At 48.6% G+C, this 14564-nt stretch overlaps 1 long non-coding RNA gene across 1 annotated transcript; it reads right to left on the bottom strand.

Annotated features, from left to right (window-relative positions):
• Nucleotides 1-2614: 2614 nt before the first annotated feature.
• LOC133260302 (uncharacterized) lies at nt 2615-5294 on the bottom strand. The gene is made up of 3 exons (XR_009740735.1): nt 4848-5294; nt 4572-4702; nt 2615-3777 (listed from the first exon to the last, which is right to left on the bottom strand). It is a non-coding gene; the product is annotated as an uncharacterized LOC133260302 (long non-coding RNA).
• Nucleotides 5295-14564: the final 9270 nt, after the last annotated feature.

The raw sequence follows: 14564 nt of genomic DNA, 5'->3' as shown, positions 1-14564 counted from the left end.
TGCTTGGTTCCACGTTGTTCAGTTGGTCAGTCATGTCCGACTCTTTGTGACCCCATGGACTGCAGCATGACAGGCTTCCCCTGTCCTCCAGTTTCTCCCAGTTTGCTCAAATTCATGTCCTTTGAGTCAACGATGCCATCCAACCACCTCATCCTCCTCTGTCCGTTGTTGGTTCCTTGAGTAAAAGCCAAATGGAGCCTCTCACACAAGTCCCTCCCAGTTCCCTGGCCCTTAGCTATCTCCCTAGACCCACGTGATCCCACTTGTCTTCTTTCTCTCTAACCTCATGGAAGGACTTCTCCAAATATCCCCCCTGCTCTTGTTTGCAGACAGAGATTCTTAGCATCAAGTTCTGCTTTTAACTAGCTTGAGTTGCTTTCTCTGGTTTTTGTGTGTAAGGTCCCTGAGCTCAGTTTACTCCTCTATGGAGAGGAGATCGTGAAAGCAGCGACCCACAGGCTGGCTTAAGTGAGGAGCCTAGTATGTTGAATGGCCCGCTGTAAGCACCCAACTTGCCTTCGGTTTGGTGGATGTTCCTGATGTCTTTCGCCCTGCCAGGCACTGCCCTTTCTGCCTGGTGCACCCTCCCGTTCTTCTCCTCCCCCCAGCCCACATCATTGGCAAGCCGTCTTCATCTTAAATGCCCAGCTCACTTTTTTTAGGGAGCATTCTCCAGTGGGTGGCGGGGAGCTCAACCTGGGTGGGTGGCCCCATCTGGGTTCATGAAGGATCGAATGCTTCCTTCAGCAAAGCACAGATCACCCTGCACTATGGCTGTCACTCATTGTCACTGTCCATCCTTGACTGGTGAGCTCCATGTAGGCATATCTCTGCATCCATGTGCCCTGGGTATACAGCTCTGTGCTTGGTGCACAACAGGAGCTACAGATGTGTTTGTTGAATGAATGAACCAGGGGGTGAACACAAGGTTCACGTCTCTCATGCTTTCAAGGGATGGAAGACACGTGGAATTACTGATACCCCGCCCCCCCGGATCCTTCTTCCAAATTAATTAAAACGTGATTATCTTGGGGACTGGAAATAGATCACATCTCCATTTGGAATGAATAAGACAAGCAGATCATTAGAATAATGACTAAGGAAATACAATCTCTGACATTTAAAGGGCATTGTCAGAATCCAGGCCCCAAGTCAGTAAGTCCTGCAAGTGACATTTCAGGTTTGGAGGGTCAGAGCATCATGAAACTAAATGAGGCCTTGGAGGTGATCTCATCTGACCAGCTCATTCTGTACGTAGGAGACTGAGGGTGAGGGGAAGGGAGACTTGACTGAAGAGATCTGAAAAGGAGTCTTGCCCAAGGCTGGTTTGTTCACTCTCATGTAAATGACAGCATTCTAGGATGTTCATAGCAACCTGTGCACCAACCACACAAAGCTTCTATACACAATACACATGTGACATCATCTGAGCCATGAACCTTCTGACACTTGGGTCTGAGTTACTCTCCTGCCAGAGAAGGGCTCTTCCCCTTTATCAGGGCACAGAAAATTGCATGATGTCACACAGGGCTGTTCAGAGAACTAAAGGTGGGCCATACAACCTCACGGGGAGTGAACAACAGGAAGTGTGTCTTGTTTCATTTGGTGATTTTAATGTGTATCCTTGTTTTGTAATAAATTGTAACCATGAGTAGAACAGCTTTCCTGAGTTCTATGAATGCTTCTAGTGAACCACTGAATATGAGCATGGTTTGGGGGGACCCAGATACAGCCCCCTACTCTGTTTATCAACATATCACATACCTGTGGGAGGAGCCCCATCAAGATGGAAAATGCATGGTCTTCCCCAGGAGCACTGATTGTGTCATGAGCTTTAACTGTATAAGAAAACCACACTTCGTAGCATCACACAAGAGTCATGATTTTGTAGGTTTCCATTTGGACTGGGCTCAGCCAGCCCGCCGGAGAAGGCAATGGCACCCCATTCCAGTACTCATGCCTGGAAAATCCCATGGACGGAGGAGCCTGGTAGGCTGCAGTCCATGGGGTCGCACAAAGTCGGACGCGACTGAAGCAACTTAGCAGCAGCAGCAGCAGCCAGCCCGCTCTTCTTCTCTTAGCTGGGCTCATGCGGTCAAGTACCAACCAGCTAATGACTCTGCTTCAGGGGTCGGCTGGATGCCAGATAAGAGCGGTGGGGGAGGCTGGGTGGGGTGACTCTCTTCGTCTGCCAGGTGCGCCATGCATTCGGATCCCAGACGCTCCACGGCAGAGCCCCGGTGGACAAGCACTCTTGAGTCCCTGCTTGCTTCATGTTTGCTAACCTCCCACTGACCAAAGCTAGTGCCACGGCCGACTCAGACTCAAGAGGCAGAGAAACAGACTCTGTGCATCAAAACATGGCCAGGCATGGGTACAGACAAGGGGAGAATTTGCAGCCCGTTTTATAACCTCCCACACCGGGACACCAGTGTGCTCCCAGGAGCCTGGCATCACCGACAAAACAGTGACAGACCACAGGCTCTGAGCTGGGTGACTGAAAGCCAGCAGACTCCGGTATAGTCTTTTTGGCAGTCCCTGTCTGGCGCAAAACTCTCTCCAGCAGCTGAGTCAATAAAAGCGATAAAACAAATACCCTACCACTCACCACACATCAGCAAACCACAGTTTATTGTTTGGTCTAAAAAACAAACAGGGACAGTCATTCCAATGCCATCAAACCCTAGTGGAAGTGCCGCACGCTCATCGTTGTACGAAATCCCTTCCAAATCCTCATGTATTGTGTCCTCGGGGTAATTTTATAAGTTCAGAGCTGTTCTCCTCTATTTTTAGATGAGGACACTGAGGCGTGGGGAAGCGATGGAAGTGCCCACCCGGATTCATATTCTAGGTCTGATTCCAACACCACTCTCTCAGCACACTGCTGGGCTGCCTTTAATTCAGCATCATAGGCAACACTCTGTTTTTACAGATGAGGAGGTAGAGGCTTCCAGCAGTTGGTAACTAAAGGGCCATGACAGCCCTGAGTCATCACCTCTGTGTGTTACAGCCTTCATCACACACTGATTACCTTCTGTGGGTGCTCGTCCACAGCAAAGGTATGGAGTTGGCAGGCAGCAGCAACATGCCCAGGGCTTTCTCTCAAGGAGTGCCAAGTCATTAAAAATACATCTTGGCAGGTTTGTGCTCTTTTGTTCATTTGCGTTTAGGTAGCTTACAAGGATGCATAGATCTGGGCAAGAAAAATTTCCTTTAAGTAGGTGATTCAGAATATGTGCAAACAAGGTGAATGATACCATAGTCAGGAGGGGAAAAAAAAAGAAAGAGAGAAGGACAACCAGCTGGTTTGTGTGCATAAGAGCAATGCTCAGGACCATGACCTCTCCCCGGGACAGGCCAGGAAGAGGAATATTCCAGTCTCTGCCTGGAGGGATGTAACAGAGGGGCTGGTGTCGGAGAGCTGATGGTGGACCTCTTCACGTGGGTATATTCTTCTCTCATCTTAGCTTGTTGGGGAAGCTCCTCTTGCTCCTGAATTTCACCCCTGACCCCAGACAGTGATGCATCCTGCTCTTGATCATATGACTTGCCAAGACTACCCACTGGCCAGGGAAGAGTCTTGCCCTGATCCAGACTTTGGGACACAGAGGATTTTGGATGTCAACCTACTTCAACCTCAAACACTGAAAGTTGCCTGTTTTCTTTGTTTCCTTCGCTCCGCTGCTGCTCCTGCCACAGGGAGCAGATGCAGCCGTGGGCGACGACTGGCCCCAGGAAAACGGAGATGCTGGAGCAAAGCTGAACTTGACCCTAACCCTGTGAATGAGAAATACAGATGTCTGATGCTCAAAGCCACTGAGGTTTTGAGGTGTTTATTGTGTGTGTGTGTGTTTGTGCTCAGTCGTGTTTGACTCTCTGTGACCCCACGGACTGTAGCCCGCCAGGTCCCTCTGTCCATGGGATTCTCCAGACAAGAATACTGGAGTGGGTAGCCATTTCCTTCTCCAGGGGATCTTCCCCATCCAGGGATTGAACCCCCATCTCCTGCATCGGCAGGCAGATTCTTTACCACTGAACCACCAGGGAAGACTCGATATTGAGGTGGGGTCCCCTAAAATGTACCTATTGTGGCACTCACTGTATGGGACACTTCACACAGTCCGTGTCATCCGCCCTCCTACCCTCTGGAAGAGTGGATGTTAGTAAGTCGTGTAATCAGAGCAGCCTGGTGCAGGGCGTTCCCCCTCCCCCACTGCCTGCTCTGAACCAAATGCAGAACCAAGGGGAATGAGCAGGGCTGAAGGCGCGGTCAGGAGCTCGAGTGGCCAGAGCCCCCCGAGGGGGGCGGAACATGGCCAGGCTGGCTGGTGGGTCAGCTGGCTTGGTCTGCGGGTACACTCCAATGATGGACTCCCCTGTAAGTGGGAACTAATCATACCATGTCACTCTGGAGGTGGTTGTGAAGACTGATCCCAATAACATTGTCAAGTACTGACACACACAGGCAGTCAGCCAGGGAAGATCCTGGTAGGATTTCTGTTTGTGTTATTAGCTCCATCACCAGAGCAAGGCGGAGTTGGTGCCTGCACCCACCTCCCCCAAGCCCTTACCTCTGAGCTGCTCCCTGTTAACTAACGCACTCCCTCCTGGGCACAGTCCTACATCACACAGAGTCCGCAGTGATACACTGAACTGGAGTGGTGCCATTAAAATCTGTCAGCTCTCAGTACACAGGCGCCCCCTGATACGCAAAAGCAGAGCATACGTATGAAATCTTTCCTAAGTCGAAATGGTGTAAAGCAAAGAAGCAATTGCCTTAGGACATGTCTTGCTAATGGATACACAAAATAAATCAAGATTAAGCACAAAATCGGTTCAAAGCTTACCGCAGGTGGATGCTGAGATGTGAGGCAGTTCCAGGGAAGAAAGGAGATTTGCCGGGGCCGTTCTCATCGCGCTGAGTGCTCAGCGCCTCCATAACAGCTCAGCTCCCCGCAAAGCAAACACTGGGCGTGATTTTCACTTTACGCTATTTTTGTAAAAGTGAAAATCCTCTTCTGTTTTCAAAAAAGGGTACTACTGTAGGCTTTTTGTAAAAGTAAAGTGGTAAAGAAAAGCTTTCAAAAACAAGAGGTAAACAGGGAGATTGAAATTAATACATATACACTGCGTGCATGCTTAGTCACTCAGCTGTGTCTGACTCTTGGCGACCCCACGGACCGTAGCCTGCCAGGATTCTCCAGGCCAGAATACTGGAGCGGATTGCCATTTTCTACTCCAGGGTTCTTCCCAACCCAGGGATCGAACCTATGTCTCCTGCATTGGCAGGTGGATTCTTTACTATCTGAGCCACCAGGGAATACATATACTCTACTATGTACAAAATAAATAACTGATGAGAACCTACTGTATAGCTATCTGAGCCACCAGGGAATACATATACTCTACTATGTACAAAATAAATAACTGATGAGAACCTACTGTATAGCACAGGGAACTCTACTCAGTACTCTATGGTAACCTCAATGGGAAGGAAATCCAAAAGAGAGGGGTTATATGTATACATGTAACTGATTCACTTTGCCATACAGCAGAAAATAATACAACACTGTAAAGCAACTCTATTCCAATAAAATTTTTTTAAAAGGCAGAGGGTACCTGTGCGAAGCCCTCCTAAGGACCCTCCTGTGCCAGCACCCCCCAGATGCTCTCTGGAGTAACCAAAAGATTAATTAAGCAGCTCTTTGGGGACCACTTGCAGCACTTTTCACAAGCACAGGAAGAACCAACGTCACTTTAGCTTGAGTCTATGCCCCGACCTTGAGGGAGGCGGCAGACAGCTACACACGCACATGCACCCCTGCTCACAGCAGCCTGGAGGAGCAAAGAAGAAAGCAGACAAGCCTCTCCCCACGGGCAAACTGGATGAGCGGGGGTCGTCAAGGCATCTGCTGGCCCCAGAGTGGACTCATCTGAGTTCCGGCTGCAGTGAAAGAATGCCACAGGCTGGGTGGCTTTAACAGCAGACATAAACTTCTCATAGTTCTGGAGGCTTGGGGGCCCATCAGCAGTGTGCCAGCACCATTTGGTTCTGGGGTGGTGGAGGGCCCCCCATTTATAGATGGCCACTTTCTCACTGTGTCCCCACATGACGGAGAGAGAGGACTAGTCCTCTTCCTCCTCAAAGGGGGGCACTAATTCCATTATGGGGGCCCCACTCACATCTCACATGCCCTAGTCACCCCCCTCCAGAGGTCCTACCTCCAGTACCATCACTGGGGGGGGGGCGTTAGTCTCAGCATATAAATTTGGGGGGAGAAAGCATGTGGTGCTTCTCACCACCTTAGCAGAACCTCATTTCTCATCCTCTAGGACAGAAGTTGAAAGCTGGAAGCCTAAAGGTCAAATTAGCCTCCCGATTGCATCTCATTTGTCCTGGGCATGTAAAGATGAACTGATTTAGTGACTGATACTTAACGGTGGTAATATTTCTCAGAAGCCAGATGCCAAGCTCGTCTTCAGAAACAAGACTCTCTGGGAACATGGAGCCAGCACGGGCTGGAACCACAACCCTCTAGAAGGGACACGTGACCCCCTACTTCCACAGCCCCTCCCTCCCAACCCAAGTGTCATTTGATATCTGACACCCACATCCAGGCCCGCTCCTCTCAGAACTGTAGCCCTATTAACCTCTTTATCATTTGAATGTGTTGCTCAGTCATGGCCAACTCTTTGAGATCCCATAGAGTGCAGTACGTCAGGCTTCCCTGTCCTTCACCATCTCCTGGAGCTTGCTCAAACTCATGTCCATTGAGTTGACAATGCCCTTGAAGACAACACTGCCTTGTAGCCCAGCAGGACCCTATGAGGCCTTCCCAGAATAGACCCCAACCCATGTTCTCCACCTGCTTTTTTCTGTAGAAAAATTTAGTCAAAGAATGATTTTAATCAGAGAAGTGAGAAAATGCAGAAAGAAAGAAAAAGTCAAGCAAGACAAAATATTGGAAGGACTGATGCTGAAGGTGAAGCTCCAATACTTTGGCCACCTGATGCAAAGAACTGACTCATTGGAAAAGACCCTGATGCTGGGAAAGATTGAAGGCAGGAGGAGAAGGGGACAACAGAGGATGAGATGGTTGGATGGCATCACTGACTCAATGGACATGAGTTTGAGCAAGCTCTGGGAGTTGGTGATGGACAGGGAAGCCTGGCGTGCTGCAGTCCATGGGGTCGGAAAGAGTTGGACACGACTGAGTGACTGAACTGAACTGAAGACAAAATAAGAATGCTTTCACCATTAAAGAAAATCAAGAACATTTAGTTCTTCCTCAAGGACTGTAGACAATATTCTGAGCCATGTCCTTTGAGCTGTTTTGCAGATACTGAAACTCACACCTGGTGGAAGAGGTTAACTGCATGCTGCCCATAAGCACATACGATCCTAGACCAGTTGGAACCAGAAGGCTGATGATGCTGACTCCCACTCCTTACCACAAACCCATCAGAAGGATGTCCATGAGCTGACCATGCCCTGCTCCTTGAACCTTTACTGTAAAACTCCTCATTATCCCTTCCAAGGTTTTGAGAGCATTAACACAGTTAACCTGCTGTGGTCCCCTTTGCCTGACAAAGCAATAAAGCTATTGATCCCTGGATTGGGAAGATGCTCTGGAGAAGGGAGTGGCAACACACTCCCGTATTCTTTCCTGAAAAATCCCATGGACAGAGGAGACTGGTGGGCTACAGTCCATGGGGTCTCAAAGAGTTGGACACGGCTGAGCAACTGAGCATATCTAATTCAGGGCATAACTGATTTGAACTCCATTTCCCAAGTAAGTCCAAGTCCTTGTTTCTCCTCTTTTGTGGACAGGGATTCCTCTGAAATAAATCTGATTCCCGAGGGAGATCCAGAGCAATAAATGTGGTCCTTAGACAGGAGTGTCTGCTCAGCCAAAATTCAGAGCAGGTTTGGGACTCCTTTTCATTTCAGAAGGTTAAAAAATGGTTCTTCTTTATTCCTCCTTTGGGCCACTGGGGGAGAATTTGGGAAATTTATACACACAGACAATAAGCCTGCTATCAAAAGGGGACTGGTGCTCCCAGCTGGGAAGAACAATTGGCCAATTCTCCATTCCTGGGCTGTGTTTACCCTTTCATTGTGATGCATAATCACTGTTTCCTTAAGAAGGTCTGTGATTCTTAATCAGAGTCAACTTTGCAAATCTTGCGTTTTCCCGGAGAGAACAAGCAAGTGGTTGCCTTTACCTGGAAGCAGATTAACCCCAATCTTCCTTCTTGCAAAAAGCACAGAAGTTCAAATGAAGGTGTTGAAACATAACCAGAGAATCTCAGAGAGTGGGATGAACAGGGACTTCTATCCCTTCTCTCTGGAGCCTCATCCTCAGCAACCCAGCCCGTTAGGTTGCTTCCACCTGTTGCACGCATGTCTCTGATGCCAAAATTCAGCCTCTGTACACTGGTACAGAGGAGTCCATGAGGTTCCTCTGTCCATGGGGTTCTCCAGGCAAGAATACTGAAGTGGGTTGCCATTCCTACTCCAGGGGATCTTCCCGACCCAGGAATCGAACCCAAGTCTCTTGTGTCTCCTGCATTGGCAGGTGGATTCTTTACCACTGTGCCACCTGGGAATTATATTTTATCCTGCAGACATACTGAGGACTTAAGACCAGATGGCAGACAGCTTGGAGGGTCTGTTCTGAAGGGATATGGGAGGAGCCAGATACATAGGGGGATTTGCAACAAAAACCAGGTTGTAGGAATATCAAAAGAATACTGATAGGGAAAAAACAAATATCTCAAGTTAATGAATTTTAGCCCTTTTCTATGTATGGGAAGGTGCAAGAGTCTGGGCTCACGGAAATCATTCCTTTGATATGCACTTTTATCTGGAGCCAGTATCCTGTTCTTTTCCATCCTGAATCCGCTCAGGGTGCACCGCTGGGGACACTGAAGTGGCTGATGGACTGATAGCTGCAACACGCTCTGTTTGCTGGCATGGCAAACAGAGTTATCATCAACACCGTTATCATTCCTTGTAGATGGTAATAAACAAGCCTGGATCCCTCTACATTTTCTCCTACCATTTGGCAGGAAAAGTGAAAGTCACTCAGTCATATCTGGCTCTTTGCAACTCCATGGAATTCTCCAGGCCAGAATACTGGAGTGGGTACCCTTTCCCTTCTCCAGGGGATCTTCCCAACCCAGGGATCAAACCAAGGTCTCCTGCATTGCAGGCAGATTCTTTACCAGCTGAGCCACCTAGGAAACTCAAGAATACTGGAGTGGGTAGCCTATCCCTTCTCCAGGGGATCTTCCCAACCCAGGAATCGAACTGGAGTCTCCTGCATTGCAGGCAGATTCTCTCCCAACTGAGCTATCAGGGAAGCCCTACCATTTGGCATATGAACGCTTAATTACTCCAGTTGCCTTACAATGAAAATGTTCCTAAGCCCAGTCACTCAGCACCCTTGCTTGCCCCAGCTTTAAGTGGGGAAACAAACATGTAAAAGCACCCTGCATGTCTGCTGACCCAGAGCAGAGGCTGTGATGGCTTCAGTCTCCCTGCTGATCCACACGCTCCTCTGGGGCATTACTCATTTGGTCTTTGCCTCCCTCAAGGAGTTCAGGTCACTGCCCTGAACACCAAGAGGGACCAGCAATTGCTTTTGGGATGGAGTTTGCTATATTTTTATTCCCTCTCTGCATAACAGCCTGATGATGTCAAGGTCAACTCTGATGGCTCCCAGTGAACAAGTAAGAAGCAGGAGGCCACAAGGTGGCCTGGGTTATCGCAAGCATGCTGTGTATTAAGTCGCTTGAGGCATGTCCGACTCTGCGACTCTATGGACTGTATGTACCCCACCAGGCTCCTCTATCCATGGAATTTCCCAGGCAAGAACACTTGTGCAGGTTGCTTGCCTTCCCCAGGGATCTTCCTGACCCAGGGATGGAACCCGCATCTCTTCTGTCTCCTGCTTTGGCAGGCGGATTCTTTATCACTGAGCCACCTGGGAAGCCAGATTATCTCAAGGCCTCCCTTTAAAGCAAAGCTCCACCTGCCCTTCTCAGCCAGGATAACAGGATCTAGTGTGACATCCTTTGCTGCCCTCACTCTTGAGCTCATTGCTTAGAATCCAAAGCTGCTAGATTATAGACAACATCTTTTGGCCTCAGTTTCCTCATTTTGTTGAAAGGAGGTCATAGCAGCACCCATGTCATTGAGCTGTGAGTGTTGGATGAAAGAAACCCTCCAAAATGTTAGCACAGCCAATCTCAGTAGTATCGTTGAGTTGCTCAGTCCTGTCTGACTCTCTGAAACCCCGTGGACTATAGCACAACAGGCTTTGCTATGTCCTTTACTATCTCCCAGAATTTGCTCAAATTCACTTCCATTGAGTCGGTGATGCTATCTAGCCATCTCGTCCTCTGCTGCCTCCTTCTACTTTGCCTTCAATCTTTCCCAGCATCAAGGTCTTTTCCAATGTCAGCTCTTTGCTTCAGGTGGCCAAAGTATTGGAGATTCAGCGTCAGTCCTTCCAATGAATATTCAGGGTTGATTTCATTTAGGATTGACTAGCTTGATCTCCTTGCTCTCCAAGGGACTCTCAAGAGTCTTCTCTTAAAATGGGGTTAACAAGACTCACAACATGGTTCTCATAGGGAGAGCTTTACAAGTGTGGTTCAGAGCCTGGCATGGGCCAAGGACTGCTGTTGCATCATGTCAGCTTTACTAGCATTTTGCTCCAAAGCTCCAGCGCTGTGCCCGCCACATCTGAGCCACCTGCGGGTCATTGCACATATCCAGTTTGATGGGCAGAGTTGGCAGCATCCCTAACTCTGACATGCTTCCAAAAAAAGTTTTCAGGCTGGATTCCAGACAGCAGCTCCGGACTGGCCACTTGGGGACCCAGAGCCACACACAGGCTGTGCACGCCGGCCCCAGGGCCCTCTCCCTGCCAGCCTGGCATGTCCGTGCTCAAGGCCTGGGGGCTGAAGAGTGCTCAGGTGGTGGATAATTATCCTGCTTGCTGCTGCCTGCATGTAGATGAGGCATTACTCACACCCGCTCTCTCCAAGGAGCCTTGTCATTGTCCTGGACCTCAGGACTTGCGGCTGCAGAGCCCCCACCCCTGGTGGCTTGGGAGCAGGCTGTCAGGGAACAAAAACCGTAGTCAGTGAGGCTGTTTTCTGCAACATTTTGGCCTCGCTGGGGCCCTTGCTCTGGCCTACTGTTCTTCCTATGGCTTCTAACCTGATGTTGGTTCCTTTCAAGGAAGGGAGGAAGGAAGGAAGGAAGGAGGGAATTTTCTGCCTGCCCTGATGCCCTCAGACTTTCCTCTCTTCTGTGAATGAAAAGTGTTTCCTCTGCTATCAGTAAACAAAGGATGTTGCGGCCATTAAGCCATCTCTTTGCAATCTCCCCTAATGGTGCCACCAAGCCCTCAGCCACTGCAGGCCCACCCAACTGGGTACCCCAAGGGACTCAGTATGAGAAAGCACAGGACTCTGGTCCCAGATGGCTGAGGTGCACATCAAAGGGGTGATTTCAATGAGCCCAGACTCTTGCATCTTCCTGTACATAGAAAATATGAAGCTCCTTCCCTTGAGACGTCTGGTTTTCTTTGTGCTGTGCTTAGTCACTTCAGTTGTGCCCGACGCTTTGTGAGCCAATGGACTGTGGCCACTGGGCTCCTCTGTCCCTGTGGATTCTCCAGGCAAGAATACTGGAGTGGGTTGCCATGCCCTCCTCCAGGGGATCTTCCTGACCCAGGGATTGAACCCAGGTCTCCAGCATTGCAGGCAGATTTGTTAGCATCTGAGCCACCAGGGAAGCTTGAGATGTCTGGTTTTCTTCAATTAACAATAATCTTTTGGTATTCCAGCTACCTGGTTTTGTTACAAAACTCCAATATATCCTGGCTCCTCCCTTACTTCTTCAGAGCAGCTCCTCAGAGTGATCTGAGAGTTCTGTTTCCTGGGCTTGAAGTCCTCAGAAAGTCTGATGAGTAAAACATAGTTCTCAACTTTTAGGTTCTGCAACATTTTTTTCTCAGTCGGCACATCCATATCGATGATCAGGAGTGCAGAAAGGGCCCCAGAGTCTGTATCATGTCTTCTTCTCGCCCTTCTTAAAAACACGATGTCACCTCCAATCTCCACCCAAGACAGCATCAGTAAGACTCAAGCCTGTAAATGTCATCCATCTCCCAGGCCAGGCATGCCTTGTATTCTAGACTCCAGGTACCACAGTGATAAACATCACCATGGAAACTGGAAACTCCATCACCAATCCGTTCAGGGGTGGACTTACTGCCCAGCACTCAGCACCGGGCAGCAGGGTCAGCAGGCAGCCTCCAGCTCTCAGCTCCTCTGGGGTTTAACTCAGCTGCAAGGAGCCTCCATGTCTGAGGCCAGGCCCCTCTGAGGCAGTCCACCCTGGTGACTGAGCAAATGGGGCTTAAGGGCTCAGGAAAGGAATATGTGCTAGAAGGGATGTGTTGACTGTGGATGGAAGACTCACCAGTGTGAAGTGCTGTGTGACACCACGCCCGCACCCACTGTGGGTTTTTGTCTTTGGCGCTGCTTTGTGGCAGGTTTGGTTCTGACACCAAATGAACATAGCTTCAGCCCAGCTCTCTTCTACTCTTCCACCAATCCTCAAACCAGGACCAGATTTTGTAATCTGGCCAGCCCATTTCCGGTTCCATTTAAGGAAAGCAACACAATTATAAATCAGCAATAAAGTCATGCTGTGCTGTGCTTAGACACTCAGTCATGTCCGACTCTTTGTAACACCTTGGACTGTAGCCCACCAGGCTCCTCTGTCCATGGGGATTCTCCAGGCAAGAATACTGGAGTGGGTTACCATGCTCTCCTTCAGGGGATCTTCCCAACCCAGGAATTGAACCCAGGTCTCCCCGTATTGCAGGTGGATTCTTTACCAACTTAGCCACCAGGGAAGCCCAGCAATAAAGTTACACTTCTTTTTCCAGCATCCAAGCTTCTCCTAAATCTGGGTGCCACCTCCCTGGTACATTTCTTGTTCACTCTGCTTGTAAAGCTTGACTCTGGACAGGCCGGGTTCTCACTGTCTTGACCGCACACCATTGGGACTATCTGGATTGTGCTCTTCAACCCTCCAGGAATGGTTGCCCCATCCACTGGGGACTTTCCAGCTTCTCTCCAACTTGCAGTTCACTGTCTCAGTCCTCCCAGAAGCTTCTCTGCAGAGTCTCACCCACTCAGAGCCCTCCCTGCTCTGAACTTGAATCCCATCTGCACTGGCCCCTTAGAAGTTAAACATGCTTCATGAAAGTTCTTCAGCTGTAACATGGAAACAAAAATGTGTTATTTGATTTTGAGTGTTTATGTGTTGTCTTCCAAACAGGACTGAAAGCTCATTCAGGGACCAAGATTCAAGAAAGCCATTCAATTCCTCAATACCCTTCACAAGCTTTTTAAGCCACGAGAAAAGTTTACAAAACAAGTTTCAGTTCAGTTCAGTTCAGTCACTCAGTCATGTCCAGCTCTTTGTGAGCTCACGGACTGCAGCATGCCAGGCTTCCCTGTCCATCACCAACTCCCAGAGCTTGCTCAAACTCATGTCCATTGAGTCAGTGATGCCATCCAACCATCTCATCCTCTGTCACTCTTTTTCCTGCTGCCTTCAATCTTTCCCAGCATCAGGGTCTTTTGCAAGGAGTCAGTTCTTCCCATCAGATGGCCAAAGTAATGGAGTTTCAGCTTCAGCATCAGTCCTTCCAATGATTATTCAGGAATGATTTTCTTTAGGATGGACTGGTTGGATCTCCTTGCAGTCCAGGGGACTCTCAGAAGTCTTCTCCAACACCACAGTTCAAAACCATCAATTGTTTGGCACTCAGCTTTCTTTATAGTCCAACTCTCACATTCATACATGACTACTGGAAAAACCATAGCTTTGACTAGTCAGACCTTTGTTGGCAAAGTAATGTCTCTGCTTTTTAATATGCTGTCTAGGTTGGTCATAGCTTTTCTTCCAAGGAGCAAGCATCTTTTAATTTCATGACTGCAGTTGCCATCTGCAGTGATTTTGGAGCCCCCCAAAATAAAGTCTGTTACTGTTTCCATTGTTTCCCCATCTATTTGCCATGAAGTGATGGGACAAGATGCCATGATCTTAGTTTTTTGAATGTTGAGTTTTAAGCCAGCTTTTTCACTCTCCTCTTTCAGTTTCATCCAGAGGCTCTTTAGTTCTTCTTCACTTTCTGCCATAAGGGTGATGTCATCTGGGTATCTGACGTTACTGATATTTCTCCAAGCAATCTTGATTCCAGCTTGTGCTTCATCCAACCCAACATTTTGCATGATGTATTCAGCATATCAGTTAAATAAGCAGGGTGAAAATATACAGCCTTGATGTACTCCTTTTCCAATTTGGATCCAGTCTGTTGTTTCATGTCCAATTCTAACTGCTGCTTCTTGACCTGCATATGTATTTCTCAGGAGGCAGGTAAAGTGGTCAGTATTCCCATCTCTTTAAGAATTTTCCACAGTTTGTTGTGATGTACACAGTAAAAGGCTTTGGCATAATCAATAAAGCA

The sequence above is a fragment of the Bos javanicus genome, chromosome 14 (assembly GCF_032452875.1).
Source record: "Bos javanicus breed banteng chromosome 14, ARS-OSU_banteng_1.0, whole genome shotgun sequence".
Classification (NCBI taxonomy): domain Eukaryota; kingdom Metazoa; phylum Chordata; class Mammalia; order Artiodactyla; family Bovidae; genus Bos; species Bos javanicus.
Note: the sequence above shows the minus strand (reverse complement) of the source record. Positions and strands in the feature narration are given on the sequence as shown.